This window comes from Pseudorca crassidens, chromosome 14, assembly GCF_039906515.1.
Source record: "Pseudorca crassidens isolate mPseCra1 chromosome 14, mPseCra1.hap1, whole genome shotgun sequence".
NCBI classification, from domain to species: Eukaryota; Metazoa; Chordata; class Mammalia; order Artiodactyla; family Delphinidae; genus Pseudorca; species Pseudorca crassidens.
This window is the reverse complement of record NC_090309.1, coordinates 76,291,846-76,303,821: the sequence shown is the minus strand read 5'-3', so window position 1 is coordinate 76,303,821 and position 11,976 is coordinate 76,291,846.

The window sequence follows — 11,976 nt, the reverse complement described above, 5'->3', positions numbered from 1 at the left end:
CAAATTTCTAAGCTGCAGGATGCACGAATTTGGTAAAATAGTTGTTTTATACATTAAGCTCTGAGGTGGTAACTAGAACAACTGGATAACATAAACACATTATAAGAATCATTAGACCTTTTTTTGGTGTGTGTAGATGTGGTAAAGATGCTCAGTAATGTATAAAGTATGAGTTTCAGTGAAAATGTTTATGACACACATTTAGCTGCCTAATGGCTTACTTATTCATTTATTCGGTTTTGGGATGATAAGTCACGTGACTATATCTGAATTCTAGATAGCTCTTGTGCCATTGTACATTAGTCTGTACTGGTTTATTTGTAAGCATTCTATTTAATTTGTAGTTCTACTTGACTAAAAATTGAATAAATATAATGATTCTTTCAATTTGCCTCCATATTTTACACATAATAGATATGAGATAAATGCATATTGATTAAATATTAAATTTTGTCATCTTATCAGAGGGCATAATTCATGAATTTTTAAAACTGAAAATGTTTCAGATGACTTAGGAAATAGGGAATTATATATCAATCAACCTCTTTATTATATGGGTTATAGTCTATTAAGGAACTTCATTCCTTGTAATCTCTACATCTAATTTGAATATTTTTTTTGAGGTAAAGAAAAATGTCTAGCAGTTCAGAAAAATGTTTCTATAATTTTTTGGAGCGTTTTGCTGGCATCTAGTGGCATTCAGTCCTGTATGGTTTAAATTCCTTTTAGTTTCCTTTATTTCTATTCATTTTTCCGTGATTGTCTTCTCTTAATTTTTAAGCCTTTTTTTTCTTTTTTAAGGTAAAAGATATTTCAGGTGCCTAAAGTAAGGGTAGGATTTTTTGAGCATGTGTGATGTTATACATGTACCTTATATATAATTTAACATACATGAATAAATATAATCATGTCATTCATTTTTAAGTATAGTTGTTTCCTGCACTTTTTCTTTTCCTTCATTTGCTTGGATTCCCCTCCCTTCCTCTTTTCTCTGTTCTAATAATTCTTATAATTTCTGTTTATATAATTCTTCCATCCCTGCCCTAAGGTAGGTCATAACAGCCAAATTTTCTCCATGTGCATATAATTCAGTGCATGAGTGAATTTAATGATGTTAGCATATAAATACAATGTACACATTTTTGTTATGTTTTATAAAAAATGATCATACAATTTTCTGCATTTTGCTTTTCTCACTTAGCATTTCTCATAGAAATCTAAGATAAGTAACCGACTACTTTATTTTTCAAAATGTACTCATAATTTTTAAAAATATGGATATATTTTAATTCTGTTTTCAGCAACTTTATTTATTTGTTTGTTTGTTTATTTATTTATTTTTTGCGGTACGCGGGCCTCTCACTGTTGTGGCTTCTCCCGTTGTGGAGCACAGGCTCTGGATGCGCAGGCTCAGTGGCCATGGCTCATGGGCCCAGCCGCTCCACAGCATGTGGGATCATCCCGAACCGGGGCACGAACCCGTGTACCCTGCTTCGGCAGGCGGACTCTCAACCACTGCGCCACCAGGGAAGCCCCAGTCACTATATCTTTAAATATTTCTTTTACCCATTATATCTCTTCTCTTTAAAACCTGCTTGCTATTTATTATTTTTGATATTCTCGTTTATTCCTTTTGCTCTGTCACACCTGTCTTCATCTTTTACCATTTCCGTTTCTTTACCTGTCTTCATCTCTTTTCCTGTCTCTATTCCTCCATCTCCTTTTCCTCATCTGCCCCTTTTTTTCCCCTCTGTTTTCCACAGTGCTTCAGTGAATGTTCTCTTATATGTTCCAGGGGTTGTCTTTGTGATAATTTTTAATATATGTCAATGAATGAAATTTCTGAAAGAGAATACTTGTGTTTAATCTCACCGAGAAGTGTTAGATTGCTTTCCAGAATGGCTACAGCAGTCCACACAGCCACCAGCAGTAAATTATCATTATTGTGCCTTAACATTCCCACCAATACCTGACATTGCCTAACTTTCATTTGGTTAGTATTAATGGTATAATAGTGATGTAATGTTTTCATTTTTATTTCTCTTATTACTACTTTTTGAGCATACATTTTATGCTTGTTATATATATCCTTGTCCTATTTTACTATTGCGCTTCCTGCTGCCCCTTATTGGTTTGCATGAGTTCCTTGTATATTCTGGATCAGAAATATCCAGTAGAACTTTCTATGATGATGGAAATGTTACTTTGTGATGTCCAGTACTACAGGGACCACTAGTCACATGCAGCTATTGACTACTGTGATTGAAGAATTGACTTTTTAATTTTAATTAATTAACTAGTCACATGTGGATAGTGGCTCATGCATTGGGTAGTACAGCTCTAGATATTCTTTGTCATTTTGGGGCACTTGCAAATATCTTTTTTGGATGGTGTCCTACATTGTACAAAATTTATTAAATTTTATTTAACAAGTATATTTTGTTTTATGGTTTATGCTGAAGAATTTTATCATATCTGTCTCCTTTAGTTTTTTTACTTAAGATTGTCTAGTGGATACACACATAAATGGAATTGCAGGATCATGAAGTATGGGCATGGTTAATTTCAGAAAGCAGTGCCAGATTGCTCTCCAGATGGCTGCGCCAGTTTATACTGTCAAGTTTCCTTTCCTCCATATCCTTGATAGCCCCTGACATTATTTGACTTCCTAATTTTTGCTTTTAAACATAAAAAAAAAAAGCATCACTTTTTTATAGAGAGAGCGTAGTGATGGATATTTGCAGGGATACCTCAAAGTCATTTTGTTTGCATTTTATTCCTTATATCCCATTTTAGATTTTTGTTGGGAACTGAGGTAACTTGTACCTTTTGGGAAGGCACAAAACAAATGAAAGGTTTATTTTGGAGACTTTGGATCAGTAAGCCTTCATGCAAGTATTTCTGAACTGTTTGAATCAGGAAGGCAAAGAAAAACAGTATCAGACTGCCTGATTTCTGTATCTTTGTCCTGCAGACAGATTAAACCCATCATGATAAGGTTCCTTAATCCCATGCTGGAAATTATCTGCACACTTATTTAAAAACCTTCCTCCTGTACACTTGTGAATATCACTGTAAACTGAAGGAAGAGGCTTTATTCCTTATTAAGGACTAATAATCTTTTTTTTTTTTTGTGGTACGCGGGCCTCTTACTGTTGTGGCCTCTCCCGTTGTGGAGCACAGGCTCTGGACGTGCAGGCTCAGTGGCCATGGCTCACGGGCCCAGCCGCTCCACGGCATGTGGGATCCTCCCGGACCCGGGGCATGAACCCGCATCCCCTGCATCGGCAGGCGGACTTTCAACCACTGCACCACCAGGGAAGCCCAGGACTAATAATCTTTTAAAAAATTAACTGTTTATTCAAAAAACATTTGTTAATTGAAGTCCTATATCCACCCCACCCCAGATCTCAGACTGCAGTTTATTTGTTGATATATCTGATTATGTGTTTATTTCTTGAGGATAGATACTATCATCTCAACCCTTAATACTTAAAAACTATCATGGCTTCCCTGGTGTCACAGTGGTTAAGAATCCGCCTGCCAATGCAGGGGAAATGCGTTCGATCCCTGGTCTGGGAAGAGCCCACATGCTGTGGAGCAGCTAAGCCCGTGTGCCAGAACTACTGAGCCTGCGCTCTAGATCCCACGAGTACAACTACTGAAGCCCTCACAAGTAGAGCCTGTACTCCACAACAGGAGGAGCCCATCCACCCCAATGAAGAGTAGCCCCTGCTCAACACAACTAGAGGAAGCCTGCGTGGAGCAACGAAGACACCGCGCTGCCAAAAATTAATTAATTAAAAAATTAAAAACTATCACTTCTTTCTGACTTACTTCACTCTGTATGACAGATTCTAGGTCCATCCACATCTCTACAAATAACCAAATTTCTTTCCTTTTTATGGCCGAGTGATAGTCCATTATATATATGTATCACATCTTCTTTGTCCATTCATCTGTTGACGGACATTTAGGTTGTTTCCAAGTTCTGGCTATTGTAAATAGAGCTGCAATGAACATTGGGGTACATGTGTCTTTTTGAATTATGGTTTTCTCAGGGTATATGCCCAGTAGTGGGATTGCTGGGTCATGCAATAGTTCTATTTTTAGTTTTTTAAGCAACCTCCATACTGTTCTCCATCGTGATTGTATCTATTTACATTCCCACCAACAGTTCAAGAGGGTTCCCTTTTCTCCACAACCTGTCCAGCATTTGTTGTTTGTAGATTTTTTGATGATGGTCATTCTGACGGGTGTGTGGTGATACTTCACTGTAGTTTTGATTAACACATATCTGTGGAATCTAGAAAAATGATACAGATGAACCTATTTGCAAGGCAGGAATAGAGATGCAGATGTAGAGAACGGATGGGTAGACACGGCATGGGGTGGAAGAGGAAGGTGGGATGAACTGGGAGATTAGGATTGACATATATACACTACCATGTGTAAAATAGAGAGCTAGTGGGAACCTGCTGTATAGCACAGGGAGCTCAGCTCGGTGCTCTGTGATGACCTAGATGGGTGGGATGAGGGGTGGTGGGAGGGAGGTCCAAGAGAGGACATGTATACATATAGCTGATTCACTTCGTTGTACAGCAGAAACTAACACAACATTGTAAAGCAATTATACTCCAATAAAAAAATAAAGAGCTCTGGCACCCAGAAAAAAAAACTGTCACCTGAATTTTTAATACTTAATACAGCGTTAAGTGTATAGTAAACATTCAACCAGTATGTGTTGACTTAAACATATACTCTGTACCAGGAATTAGCCACAATATCTCTATCTTTCTTTGTTGGCAAACAGACCTACCTTAACTCCAAAGAAGAAATCACACATTGTGCTTAAATTTTCAGTATAGAGTATAGCTTTAATCATCCATCCATAAGTTTGTCATGGGTGTGATAGCAGCCAACTAGGACAACAGATGTGACCAAGTTCAGAAATACCAGTCTCAAGTCATTTAAAAATTCACTTACCTGGAAGATGTTTTTCTTGACTACATAATTGAGATATTAACTCATTGACCAGGGGAGTTTTGCAGAAACAAACGCCTGTGGCTAGCGATTTTATTTTGGCTGGCCAAAAATTAATTCTGTTATTTCACTAACATTTTGTGGATTATTACATTTAATAGTTATACATGCCACACCTGTAAAGTCTTCTGATTTTCATGAAATGTTGTCTTCAGTCCACTCTTCTGTAGAAGCGAAGGAGCATTCTCTAGCACCGTGAGTTTCATTTTCACTTTCCATATCAGAATCAATCACAGGTTTTTTTGTCTTTTTGTTGGTCTAGTATTCACATCGTCTGAATCAGAACTATATTATGAAGAAGTATCATCTTCTGAGACACTAGTATATATGTCGCTCGGACAATCAGAGAAAGTATCTGCATAAAATTCACCAAAAAAATTCTTCTTCATTCAACATTTCGCATTGCGTCGTTTTTGAAAATTTTACCTTTATAACATACACAAGATTGGAACAAAAACCTAACGGAGTAAAATGTGAATGATAACAACAATCATAAGTTGTATAATGAACCCTTGATCAATTTTAAGCTCTAACAACTTCTGATGGTGATGTTAATTGTATCACTCTCTAAAAACGTATTGATATGTCTCCAGTCAGTAACGTTCAAGCAACAAAAGACGTATTAATACATCTCCAGTCAGTGATGTGTTAATATGATATAATACTTGGAATAATTTTCCTACAAATGAAATTATTAAATATAGTTTTGGGGAAAATCGCAAGTTTTGTTTTATACTTTAGCTTTCTGGTCATGTCATCACCATTGTCCTTCTGGCCTTTGTCACTTTACGTACTTTCTGGTTATTTTCACTGATTCTCTTCCCCTCTTCTGGTTTTCCCCTGCTACCCTGTTCATTCTCGCATATTGCTTGTTTCTTGTTAAATTCTTTGTCTTGTCACTCTACCAGAAGTGAAAGCATCTCTGAAGTGACAAATTTTTGTTTTCTTTGTACATCGTATTGCCTGGGATGTTATGGTCAGCACCTTGGAGCTTTGAAACTAATAGATTGTAAAATTTGCCTTCACGTTCTGAATTATTCTGCCATCAATTTAACATGTGTTTAACTCATTTTGGTAGATTGTATTGAGTGAACCATCCACATTTTCTTGTTGATCAACAGTACAAGGTACAAAACACTTGTTTGGAGTTTATATCTTCATTTCTTACATTTCACTGGAATTGCAGACCTGTATATCCTTGAAGTTTTCAGCTGGATGCCTAATAGTAGCCAGTTCAGATTTAGCTTGTCTAAAATTAAATTCTTATTTTTCCTACCCAAATTTTCTCTTTCCCCAGTATTCTTCATCTTAGGAATTGGTTTCCTCTTCACCTGGTTGTCATGACAAAACCCTCGATGTTATCCTCGATTGCTCTTTTTCTCTCATACCCCACAAACATTCCTATTGGCACCACCTTTAAAACATAATCTCTATGACTTTTTACCCCTTGCATTGCTATCATCAGGGTGTAAGCCACCACCATTTCTTCCCTGCAGCAGACTTCTCAGTGGTCTCCCTGCTGCCCCTACGAATATATACCCAGTCTGTTCTTCACATAGATGAGTGAGCCTATTAAAACGCAAATCTGATTCTGTACAAAACCTCCAGTGGTTTTCTTCCACATTTAGATTAAAATTCGAAGTCCTTGAGTGGCTTTAAGGCCCTGCATTATTTGACCCATTGCTACCTCTCTTACCTCATCTTTCACTTTTCCTGTCACTTACTATTCTCCAGCCACATTGTTCCACTTACTGATCTTTAAACATGTTTAAAGGTCCTTTATATGTACTAGCCTAAAATGTTTTTCCTTAGGAATGCATAAATTTCTCACTTTATTCAAGTCTCTTATTTAAATATTGTCTTATTATAGAGGCCAATCCTGACCATTCTTCATAAAGTAAGTATATTTTCACCTCTATAACTCCCTATCCTATTATTCTACTTTATTTTACTTCCTTACATTGGTTACAACTGATACTATGGTTTGTATATATTTTTATTTCTCTTCACTAGAATGTAAGCTCTTTGAAGGGAAGAAATTTGCTTATCTTGTTCACTATAGCCCCTGCACTGAGGGCATTTGTTCACATATAATATGTGCTCAATAAATATTTGCTAAATAATGATTACATAAATTCAATTTCTGACTGTTACAGAATTTACCTTTGTGCTCAATTCAGAACATATTTGCGTTTTTGTTTTTCTTGCATGAAGTTTGGCTCTAAACATTGGAATTTCTGTAAGTATGACTTTATGCATTATCAAACTTAACATTTTCTGAGTTAATTAAATGAGTATGCATTCTTTTTAGGATAATGCATCATGTTTTGTATCTTCTGTGATTCACTCTCAGGGTGATGGACCAAAAAGTAATGAGGTCCTTTACAATTTACAGGTAGAAATTTTGGCCACCAGATGGAGACCCAGTACTGACTTTTTATGATAGGCTGACTATCCAAGAAGTAATCATAAAAATAAAAGATGCCTTTCTCTCTCCTGTTTTGTATATTTCTAACAAATTTTACTCTTTAGATATAGTCTTACCTATATTCAGGATGGTTTGGTGTGGTTAGCAAGTTGTAGTAAACAGGAAGCATTAGAATATGATTCATTCAAAGATTAAAGATCCAAACAAAGCTCAGGGTATTTGGCTAATTCTGTTAAGTAAAGTTGGAGGAGCACCGGCTGTTGAAAACAGTTAAAATGTGTGAGTTATGCTGAGTTGATTGGATTTTAGAAGTGAAGGGATTTGTATCAGTAGGAAAAAGGGCAGTCAGGGAAGAGTATAAAAGGGAAAATGATTCATGATAAAATAGAAATAGGTGTAACTGAAGTGTGCTTTCTTGATACAGCAGGGTAGAGCAGCAGTGAAGTTCACAAAGTAGGAGGCTTCCAGAGATTTGTCAGCAGCAGGATGGTCTGAGGAATTTTCTAACTGGCCAGGCAAATTGGATTCTGCTTGTTCTTTCCTAAATGAATGGAGAAGTTAGCTAGTTAGAAGTTAGTTAGTTTTATCACTTTATCCCTTTATTTTTGGTATCATCTTTCCATAGTGCCATGCAATTTGGAGACTGTATGTGCCACGTACGAGATAACTAAAGCAGTAAATATGTTTTCCATGAACTTCTTAAAGAATATGATTTTCCTCATGACTAAAAGACAAAAGATCCCAGAAGGGAAATGTAAAATAACTTTTCCATATTTGTTCACTAGGTTTCATCTATGAAAGTCTTTATGACAATGCTAGGAGAAGAAAAATATTTCATGGCCTGTATGCTATTTGACCTGAACATTAGAGGAAAAGTTTGCTTTTTGTTTCACTGTCACCTCACGGAGAGGTTGGTGAACTTTGTTCTAGTTTCCTTTTACTCCCTGCAAATGGCAGTCACCTTTTAACTGAACTCTCTGCCTCTGCTCTCCCCTCTGTCCCATTGGCCTTCTGTAATCCTGCCAGGCTAATGTACCTAAAACAAAAACAGAGATGACCATGTCTGCCCATATCTATCAAAGACTGCATTCAGTGCAGGGTAGAATCCAAACTGTTCAGCATGATGGGGTCTACTTGCCCCTGCCTGTATTTTAGACTGATGGCTCAGCTCAGGTGTAACTTTTGGAGCCTTTCTTAATTTTTCTGAACAAAAATCAGGTAGCCCACTCCTTTGCGTTCATGCTTTTGTTTTGTACTACTAGTATATACCTTATCACTTATGTTGTATTTAACTTTATTGATTTTTCACCTTGCATAGATTTTTGAATTCCTTGAGTTCTGGAACCCTCTCTTATTTCCTAGGGTTTTCAGTGCCAAAATAAGAGCAATTAGTAAATTTTTTGTTCAGTTCTTCAGTTTTGTTTTTGTAGAAACATGTAGAATCATTTATTTCCTGCCATGCCATACTAAAGATTTTAGTTAACTTTAGTTTGATTTTTAAAATTCATGCTCAAAACCAAAATAACCTGTTGGGCAGAATGACAAACCAAAGACGATATTATCATTTTAACCTTTTAAAATGTAGATAGCTTGTCACCTTTATATTACATTATGGATAATATTTAATAGAACTTATTTCTCTTGAAAATTATATGCAAATCATACCAATAAAGTCAATTCATAACCTTGTAGGATTTACCAAAATGAAGAATTAGTTCTTCCTTGCACCCTCCTGTCAAAAATACCTATACCAAACACATGCAAAACAATGTATACAATAGTAACAGAAGTATAGTCATACTCTATTAGTAAATCTAATATTGAAGAGTGCTTTAGAATTCATTTATTCATTAATGAAAAATTTTTTAACACCTACTCTTTGTCAGGTACCATCCTGGGTCCTGGAAAGTATAAGTAAAAAGGTCAACTCTTAACACTCATGGAACTTACTGACTTATGAGGAAGATAAACAGTAAGAAGTAAACAGTGAAAGAGCAAACATGATTCTGGATAATGGTGATTGCTATTAGGAAAATCAGAGCAATAATTTATCAAATAGAAGGTCAAAGAACATTTTTACTTTTTTTCCTCATTTAAAAGATTATGTGAGCAATGATGATAGCTTAGATTACAGGGTAGTGCTGAATACCAGAAAAAAGTATATGTACGTGGGATGTATTTTGGAAGTTGAGCCACCAAGACTTGATGATGGATTGGATGTGAGAGGTAAAGAAGAATCAAGGATGATTTAAAGTTTGTTTTTTCTTCTGCTTCAGTGCCTACAGACTTTAGAAAAGTAATCTGATTTTGAAATTCTTGCATTTTTATGCTCGAAACTATGAGGATGTAGGGGTTGTTAACTGGGAGGACATTCCTAGAGACATAGAGTGAATAGGAGTGGAAGATCCAAAGTATTCCTCAGCCCTAAATGCTCTTGTTCACTCTTCAAAACCATTTTGTGGCTCTTACCTAGGCAATGGTATATCTTTGTGGCATTATCAAATAATATTATAAATTTTGACATCTTAACCCTAATAACTATTGCCTTTCAAACCTGGAAATGAACTGAGTGAGTAATAAAAGAGGATATCACTGTTAGAGTGTGGTAGATATTTTCTGTTTTTCCCTCGAAATTTATTCTCCACTATTCTTCAACCTGCTGTGTTTCCCAGAGGATGACCTTTATGGACTGCGTCAGTAGGCTGTCTTACCCTCTGGCTTTTGTTTAGGTTTGGTTAGTGGGCTGCATTGGTAGGAGATTAAAAGGTGAGAAGGGTGAGATTGGCATATTTATTGACCCTCTTCCTTCACTACCATCTTGCCACGAGCTGGCTGGCTGTGTGTCTCTACCAAAGGCCACAGCTCCAACTGAATGGTCTCTCCTTCAGCTACTCCTAATTATATCATAATCCTTCCAGAGCCTATGCTGCATCCACTCAGACTGCATCACAAGGTATTGCCTTTGGCTGGAATGAAAAGTGGGTCTTTAATAAATGAATTTACTATTTTTATGAGCAGTTGCATTTAAGTGATGAGGTACCTTTTAAGACCAACAAATCCCATGAACAACAGCAACTATTCTTACTTCTTTCACTTTTAAAATGAGTTGTTAGAAACAAGGTGTGTGGGATATTGCGACAGTAAATGACATATTTGGTAAATTCACAGATGATAGAGTTGATGGCAGAAGAGCGGCAAACAGTGAAAATAAATCCAAATCCAGAGGGCATGTTTTTTTGGTAAGGAAAAATTACTGATCTTCCATAATGGGATATTTCAGTGTAATTAGCTTGTCACCATGTGGCGGATTGGTCCCCTGGGATACGGTCCCTTCTTGGAAATTTGGTGTCAGTTTTCTGTTGCTTGCAAATTTCTCAGCAGTGAGATCATCCTAGGTGAGGTGAAATTGAAACATTGCAAATCTCTGTTTTTGCCATTGTGGCCATTTTGTTCATAAGTTTATTAAGCAAGCACTGGACTGTCTGAGAAAGGAAATTTACATTCACAGGTTGCCTTATCTTTTCTGTATTATTATGAAGAGGTGCCCCCCCCATCCCCTCCCCGATGATCATCGCTTGGGACACATATTTTCACATTCTTTCCTCATTCTGAGAGGTCTGTGTGCCTTTTTTTCAATACTCTTAATGTCTAATCCTCTGGTCATCTTATTTCAAAGATTCTGATCATCGATGTGGGCATTTTAAATTTCTCAATTGGTGGGATTTTACAACCCTCTTGTACTCTGCAAGGCTTTTTGAATTGCGTAGTAATGCTGCAGCAATCTGAGCTTCCTCAGTCAGCTGGTCACTGGGAACTCTTCATGAAGCCATAGATGCTGGTTGAGAAGGAGGTGGCAATATGGCATACAATGTGCGTTGTCTCCAGAATCCAAGGAAGCCCTCCAAGCAATGTACATTTATTTCTTGGCATGGAGACAAAAGGTATGGAAATTAGCCCTTCGAAGGGAATATCCTAACATGCCTCAGATCACTGGAGTTCAGAATCTTCAGTGAGATTCAGGTCTCTGTATTTTCATGGAATTTATCTCAGGTTTCTTGCCACACAAGTGTCTTATCAAGGTATCTAGTTTACCTGATGCTTTCTACTCTCTGTATTCCATCAATGTGATTCTCTTAGTATACTGCACCAGCATCATGCTCTGTGGAATAGGGAAACAATCAAAATCTATATAGATTAATTTGTTTTATAGAACCTGAGAGTTGGCCTACTTTGAGGCAAAATAGTGAAAGCTACTTCTGTCATTGCTAAGTGAGAGCAAGCTGCTTTGAGTATTCTTTGTGTATTGGATGGTAGAAAAAGAATTCACCAGAGCAGTGGCTGCATGCCAGGTGCTAGGAGTTGGATTGATTTACTTTAGGGAAGTGGGCACATCTGGACTAGCAGCTTCAATTGGCATAATTACTTGATTAGGCTGTCCTTCTTTAAGACATATCTTGGAGTTAAACAGGGATGTGTTAGGAAGCCTTACCTCAGCAGCTTAAAAA